General features: G+C 53.5%; 1 pseudogene; it reads right to left on the reverse strand.

Moving 5' to 3' along the window:
- Positions 1–3,864: 3,864 nt before the first annotated feature.
- LOC147123845 (uncharacterized) lies at positions 3,865–7,306 on the reverse strand (annotated as a pseudogene).
- Between the last annotated feature and the right edge of the window lie 650 nt (positions 7,307–7,956).

A 7,956-nucleotide genomic window follows, 5' to 3' on the forward strand; every position in this document is an offset into this window, starting at 1 on the left:
GGGGGGAGGGGTTACTGATGTGAGGGAGCTGGATTAACATCAGTAGAGATCCAGTCAGTAACTCAGGGTGCTGGGGGGGGGTTACTGAGTGACCGTGTGAGGGAGCTGGATTAACATCAGTAGAGATACAGTCAGTGACACAGGGTGCTGGGGGAGGGGTTACTGAGTGACAGTGTGAGGGAGCTGGATTAACATCAGTAGAGATACAGTCAGTGACACAGGGCGCCGGGGGAGGGGTTACTGAGTGACAGTGTGAGGGAGCTGGATTAACATCAGTAGAGATATAGTTAGTAACGGCACTGGGGGAGGGGTTACTGAGTGACAGTGTGAGGGAGCTGGATTAACATCAGTAGAGATACAGTCAGTAACACAGGGCACTGGGGGAAGGGTTACTGAGTGACAGTGTGAGGGAGCTGGATTAACATCAGTAGAGATACAGTCAGTAACACAGGGTGCTGGGGGAGGGGTTACTGAGTGACAGTGTGAGGGAGCTGGATTAACATCAGTAGAGATACAGTTAGTAACACAGGGCGCCGGGGGAGGGGTTACTGAGTGACAGTGTGAGGGAGCTGGATTAACATCAGTAGAGATACAGTCAGTGACACAGGGCGCTGGGGGAGGGTTGCTGAGTGACAGTGTGAGGGTGCTGGATTAACATCAGTAGAGATACAGCCAGTAACAGGGTGCCGGGGGGAGAGGGGTTACTGAGTGACAGTGTGAGGGAGCTGGATTAACATCAGTAGAGATACAGTCAGTAACACAGGGTGCTGGGGGAGGGGTTACTGAGTGACAGTGTGAGGGAGCTGGATTAACATCAGTAGAGATACAGTCAGTAACACAGGGTGCTGGGGGAGGGGTTGCTGAGTGACAGTGTGAGGGAGCTGGATTAACATCAGTAGAGATACAGTTAGTAACACAGGGCGCCGGGGGAGGGGTTACTGAGTGACAGTGTGAGGGAGCTGGATTAACATCAGTAGAGATACAGTCAGTGACACAGGGCGCTGGGGGAGGGTTGCTGAGTGACAGTGTGAGGGTGCTGGATTAACATCAGTAGAGATACAGCCAGTAACAGGGTGCCGGGGGGAGAGGGGTTACTGAGTGACAGTGTGAGGGAGCTGGATTAACATCAGTAGAGATACAGTCAGTAACACAGGGTGCTGGGGGAGGGGTTACTGAGTGACAGTGTGAGGGAGCTGGATTAACATCAGTAGAGATACAGTCAGTAACACAGGGTGCTGGGGGAGGGGTTGCTGAGTGACAGTGTGAGGGTGCTGGATTAACATCAGTGGAGATACAGCCAGTAACAGGGTGCCGGGGGGAGAGGGGTTACTGAGTGACAGTGTGAGGGAGCTGGATTAACATCAGTAGAGATACAGCCAGTAACAGGGTGCCGGGGGGAGAGGGGTTACTGAGTGACAGTGTGAGGGAGCTGGATTAACATCAGTAGAGATACAGTCAGTAACACAGGGTGCTGGGGGAGGGGTTACTGAGTGACAGTGTGAGGGAGCTGGATTAACATCAGTAGAGATACAGTCAGTAACACAGGGCACTGGGGGAGAGGGGTTATTGAGTGACAGTGTGAGGGAGCTGGATTAACATCAGTAGAGATACAGTCAGTGACACAGGGCGCCGGGGGAGGGTTGCTGAGTGACTGTGAGGGAGCTGGATTAACATCAGTAGAGATACAGTCAGTAACACAGGGCGCTGGGGGAAGGGTTACTGAGTGACAGTGTGAGGGAGCTGGATTAACATCAGTAGAGATACAGTCAGTAACACAGGGCACTGGGGGAGGGGTTACTGAGTGACAGTGTGAGGGAGCTGGATTAACATCAGGAGAGATACAGTCAGTAACACAGGGCACTGGGGGAGAGGGGTTACTGAGTGACAGTGTGAGGGAGCTGGATTAACATCAGTAGAGATACAGCCAGTAACAGGGTGCCGGGGGGTAGTTACTGAAACTGACTGTATCTCGACTGTTAAACTCTCAGTTAGATTGAGGCTCACACAAACACCATTACTCAAGTCCTGGATTAAATGCTTTTTCTGATGAGGCAGGCTCAGTTTCGCTAGCTGGTTTCGAGGGCTGTCATCTCCCTCGATAACTCTCTCCCAACAGTGTCCGACTCTCCCTTGTGTTTCCCGGGCCGGCCGAAAGGTGGAGTGAGAGGGGTGGGGGCTATTCTTCATTTGAGAGATCAGACCGCGTGTTGGCAGACTGTTGCACTCTGGGAAGCATCACCAGGTGGCATTCTGAGTATCACACGAGGGTTTACTGGGCAGTGATCAGGAACAAGAACCCTGGCTGATCTTGTCTCCTTTCTACTTAGATCAGCTAACTAGGCAACAATATTTTTTGATCCAAAAGAATGCAGGATGGAAAGACACCCTCTTTAAGGATGTGTTCTGTGTGGTGTGTATTTTAATTCACCTCCTGTTTCTTTGAAGGACAGAATAAACAGGAGCTGCACAGGTTTTATTTGTAAGATGAGAATAATCTGCTGCTTTGCACAGTCGGTCCGTTAAGACAGCGTATAACCTTTAACCTGTCAGGCTCGGTTCAAATACAGGCCGGACTCCATGACACGGATCTGGCTGATACTGGAGTCACCACTGCAACGTGGACTCAAGTCTCGTCGCGTTTGATGGGGATCAGTTCTCTCTGCTGGAGATTGGTGAGGCTCTATTTTATTGCAGAGGCGTCGGTTCAAAGCCAGCCTGGACTCCGGCTGAAGAATAATGGGCCTTATCGGGCTAGAGTCCAGGATAGGTGAGAGTGTACATGGGCTGTGGGAGGAGATGAAATGGGTGGATAGAGTCCATGTTAGGGGAGAGTGTACATGGGCTGTGGGAGAAGATTAAATGGGTGGGTAGAGTCCATGATAGGGGAGAGTGTACATGGGCTGTGGGAGGAGATTAAATGGGTGGGTAGAGTCCATGATAGGATAGAGTGTACATCGGCTGTGGGGGGAGATTAAATGGGTGGGTAGAGTCCGTGATAGGGGAGAGTGTACATGGGCTGTGGGAGGGGATTAAATGGGAGGGTAGAGTCCATGATAGGATAGAGTGTACATGGGCTGTGGGAGGAGATTGGGTGGGTAGAGTCCATGATAGGGGAGAGTGTTCATGGGCTGTGGGAGGGGATTAAATGGGTGGGTAGCATCCATGATACGGGAGAGTGTACATGGGCTGTGGGTGGGGATTAAATGGGAGGGTAGAGTCCATGATAGGATAGAGTGTACATGGGCTGTGGGGGGAGATTAAATGGATGGGTAGAGTCCATGATAGGGGAGAGTGTACATGGGCTGTGGGAGGAGATTAAATGGGTGGGTAGAGTCCATGATAGGGGAGAGTGTACACGGGCTGTGGGAGGAGATTTAATGGTAGGGTAGAGTCCATGATGGGGGAGAGTGTACATGTGCTGTGGGAGGAGATTAAATGGGTGGGTAGAGTCCATGATAGGATAGAGTGTACATGGGCTGTGGTAGGAGATTAAATGGGTGGGTAGAGTCCATGATAGGGGAGAGTGTACACGGGCTGTGGGAGGAGATTTAATGGTAGGGTAGAGTCCATGATGGGGGAGAGTGTACATGAGCTGTGGGAGGAGATTGGGTGGGTAGAGTCCATGATAGGGGAGAGTGTACATGGGCTGTGGGAGGAGATTAAATGGGAGGGTAGAGTCCATGATGGGGGAGAGTGTACATGGGCTGTGGGAGGAGATTAAATGGGAGGGTAGAGTCCATGATGGGGGAGAGTGTACATGGGCTGTGGGAGGAGATTAAATGGGAGGGTAGAGTCCATGATAGGATAGAGTGTACATGGGCTGTGGGAGGAGATTAAATGGGTGGGTAGAGTCTGTGATAGGGGAGAGTGTACATGGGCTGTGGGTGGGTAGAGTCCATGATAGGATAGAGTGTATACCGACAATGAGATAATCTGCTATAGTGATGCTGGTTGATGGGTAAATATTGCCCAGGACACCGTTGGGAACTCCCCTGCTCCTCTTCGAATAGTGCCATGGGATCTTATTCATCCACCTGAGAGGGCAGCGGGGCCTCAGTTTAACGTCTCATCCAAAAGACGGTACCTCCGACAGTGCAGCATTCCCTCAGTGCTGCATTGGGAGTGTCAGCCTGGAGTACGGGGCTTAGGTCTCTGGAGTAGGGTTTGAACCCACAACCTAATGATTCAGTCGCGAGAATGCTACTTACTGAGCCATGGTTGAGACTTTGACTCCTTGTTCTACCTTCAAATAAATACTGATTGTCCAAAGACCCAGGTGTCCTTTTGGTACTTGCAGTGGGGATAGTAGACTCCACTTTGCATATGGAGCGTGAGCTGGAAGCGGGGAGGCAGGGTGTGCTCGGCTCCACCCACTCGCGCAGGTGCATGTCTATCTCGGACTTTGCCTTGACCAGGTGCCGTTTCTTGGGAAGGTCGATGACGTGCACCGGCTTGAATTCCTCGGGTATCCTTATCCTATGGTAACTGGAACCCGGGAACAACTCCCTCTTGATGACATCAAAAGGCAGGGTTGGCAGGGGCTCCGATCTCATCCCAACCTTGGCCCTCAGCTCAGGGTGGCCCGCGCTGTCCAGCGCCAGCTCGTGAAAGGGCCCAAAGTCGTGCTGTTGGACCAGGATTTCCGGGCTGATATCCGGATTGGCCTCCACCTGTCTGGAGATATCCGTCACCGGGGGCATAGCCGGATTGGTACTGACGTTCCAGATTGGCTTGATCACGCAGACGGGGGCCTTGCCCTCGCGAGGTGTGGTGCAGGTCACGGTTTGCGAGCCCGGGATCTCGGGGACACCCCCCCCTCTCCTTCCCACTTCGCACCCACAGCAGCCCAGCCTTTACCCATCCCGGACCCCCCTCCGATCGGCAGGGACCCTTGGGCTTTGTGAGCTGCACGACTTTGAGCGTCTTTTTGCCGCTGCTGGTCTCGCCAGTCTTCACCGACTCCCTCAGCTGCTCGAGCACCTGTTCCGCGGCGGTCTTGCGCGGCTTGTAGAAGCTGGAAGATGTCCTCACTATATTGGGCAGGTTCTTCTTCTCTAGCCACAGTGTGTAGGACTCATTGGTGAAGTAACCCTGCTCTTCCTACATCAAAACAAATAAAATCATCAGAACCCTTTAATACATTTAAACCTTTGTAAAAAGCTTGTTTTCATATCTTCGCACTCTTCACTTGGAGAACAGTGTGAAGTGGCAAAAGTTTCGCAGGCTGATCGATGTGAATGATCCTTCCATGGTCATCTCCATCATCGTTAAAAAAGGGAGCATATGGAATGGGAGCCAACCTATTTTAGTTACAAGGAAAGATTGGATAGGCTGGGGTTGTTTTCTTTGGAACAGAGGAGGCCGAGGGGAGACCTTATTGAGGTGTATAAAATTATGAGGGGCCCAGATAGAGTGGATAGGAAGGACCTATTTCCCTTAGCAGAGAGGTCAATAACCAGGGGGGCATAGATTTAAAGTAATTGGTAGAAGAATTAGAGGGGAGGTGAGGAGAACTTTTTTCACCCAGAGGGTGGTGGGGGTCTGGAACTCACTGCCTGAAAGGGTGGTAGAGGCAGAAACCCTCACCTCATTTAAAACGTTCTTAGATATGCACTTGAAGTGCCGTAACCTGCAGGGCTACGGACCAAGAGCTGGTACCTCCCTGGTATTCAAAACTGAAAACCGGTTAGCGAGTGCCACTGGCTTGGGGGATTCCTGCGCTACCTGAGTCTTCCTCCTACCCTGTCTGGTGATCACCCACTCCCTCACCTCCTGCACCTTCTGTGGCAGTAGGGTGACCCACTTCCAGGAAACTCTCGAACTCCCTGATGCACTGCAGTGACTCCAGTCGCTCCTCAAGCTCCGAATCTCACAGCGTGAGCTCGAGCAACTGGCAGAGCTTTGTGCACACCGTGATCCTGCTCTTGGATCACTGTCCAAACCCCCGGGTTAGGGAGAGGATAGCTCAGCCAGGGTCGCTGCTCTGATTACTATCCAGTGCCCCCATCGGAAAGGTGCATGTGTGTGATAGCATAGGCTTGGGCTTCGCTATGAAAATTCCAATGGTTCAATAACCTGTGATCCTCACTGTTTAGACTCTCGCATTAAGAATGGCCGCATGAGTGAAGGGTCGGAGAGGGCCCAGTCATCGTGGAACAATACCGAATCCCCACCAGAGCCAGCAGATTCAGGAGAGGGGAAGTGAAGGCTAAAGACACCGCCCCACGCTGGGTACAGGCACCGCCCCGCGCTGGGTACAGGCACCGCCTCACGCTGGGTACAGGCACCGCCCCGCGCTGGGTACAGGCACCGCCCCACGCTGGGCACAGGCACCGCCCCGCGCTGGGTACAGCCACCGCCTCGCTGTGTGTGCAGGCACCACCCTGCGCTGGGTGCAGGCACCGCCTCGTGCTGCGTACACGCACCGCCCTGCGCTGGATACAGGCACCGCCTCGCGCTGGGTACAGGCACCGCCCCACGCTGGGTACAGGCACCGCCCCGCGCTGGGTACAGGCACCGCCCCGCGCTGGGTACAGGCACCGCCCCGCGCTGTGTACAGGCACCGCCTCGCGCTGGGTACAGGCACCGCCTCGCGCTGGGTACAGGCACCGCCTCGTGCTGGGTACAGGCACCGCCCCGCACTGGGTACAGGCACTGCCTCGCGCTGGGTACAGGCACCGCCCTGCGCTGGGTACAGGCACCGCCCTGCGCTGGGTACAGGCACCGCCTCGTGCTGGGTACAGGCACCGCCTCGTGCTGGGTACAGGCACCGCCCCACGCTGGGTACAAGCACCGCCCCACGCTGGGTACAGGCACTGCCCTGTGCTGGGTACAGGCATTGGCCCACATTGGGTACAGGCACCGCCCAGCGCTGGGTACAGGCACCGCCTCGCGCTGGGTACAGGCACCGCCCCACGCTGGGTACAGGCACCGCCCCGCGCTGGGTACAGGCACTGCCCCATGCTGGGTACAGGCACCACCTTGCGCTGGGTACAGGCTGTGCCTCGCGTTGGGTACAGGCACCAAAAGCACAGATTCACGAGGAACACTTTGTCCTAATTGATCAGATCTGGTTCGGTCCAATCAGGTCACATTCAAACATGGCCTCTTCATGCGAGCAGGCCAGGACATGTAAATTTTGATTGGGGCAGAGGGGTGGAAGAGGAAAGACCCACCCCAGGAACTTTGGGCCGTGGAGCGGCCCTTAGCATTATTACTAGCTGGAGTATAACACGTGGGAGGTATCAGCGCTGTGTTACAATGCACCTGGCTTAATACAGACCACTCCCATTACATGAGGTTCCATGATTCCCCTCTGAATACTTACTTCCTTCACAGGCCCTTTATCAGCACTTTACAGCAAAGAGCTGGGCACCTGTTCTAGGGTAGGAGACCAACATAACTCGAGACAGCATGCCATTTTACAGATCTGTGAGGTTTCCCTTGGCTGTCAGGTGGTACTTCTTAGAGGTGGACGGAAGTACTGAGTGGGGTGCCCTCGGGCTCAGTGCTGGGATTATTACTGTCTCGAACTTGCGTCAATGGCTTGGATGCAGAAACTCAATGTAAACTGGTTGAATTTGATGATGATATCAAACTAGGAGGAGCTCGGGAGTTGGAGGGGGCAGCTCCGAAATGATAGAATGAGGTGGACATAATTTGCAAGTGTGCAGAACAACGGAAGGTGGAATTTACAGTGTAAGGTACAGTAAACAGGAAGGAAAAGTAGATAAAACACATACTTCATGAATGGTATTAAAACAGATGAGGATGATGCTGAACGAGACCTAGGAGTCTCCGTCGAATGGACAGCCAACATGTCCAACCAATGCAGAGGAACAGTGAACAAAGCCCGTAATATGTTGAACAGCATCGTTAGAACAGTAGAATAAAAGTCAGGGGATAACGGTCACACTGTACAGGGTCTCTGGTCAGACCGCTCCTTGAGCACTGTGT

This window comes from Somniosus microcephalus, chromosome 2 (assembly GCF_052327205.1).
Source record: "Somniosus microcephalus isolate GS21.2 chromosome 2, FLI_Smic_1.0, whole genome shotgun sequence".
Classification (NCBI taxonomy): Eukaryota; Metazoa; Chordata; class Chondrichthyes; order Squaliformes; family Somniosidae; genus Somniosus; species Somniosus microcephalus.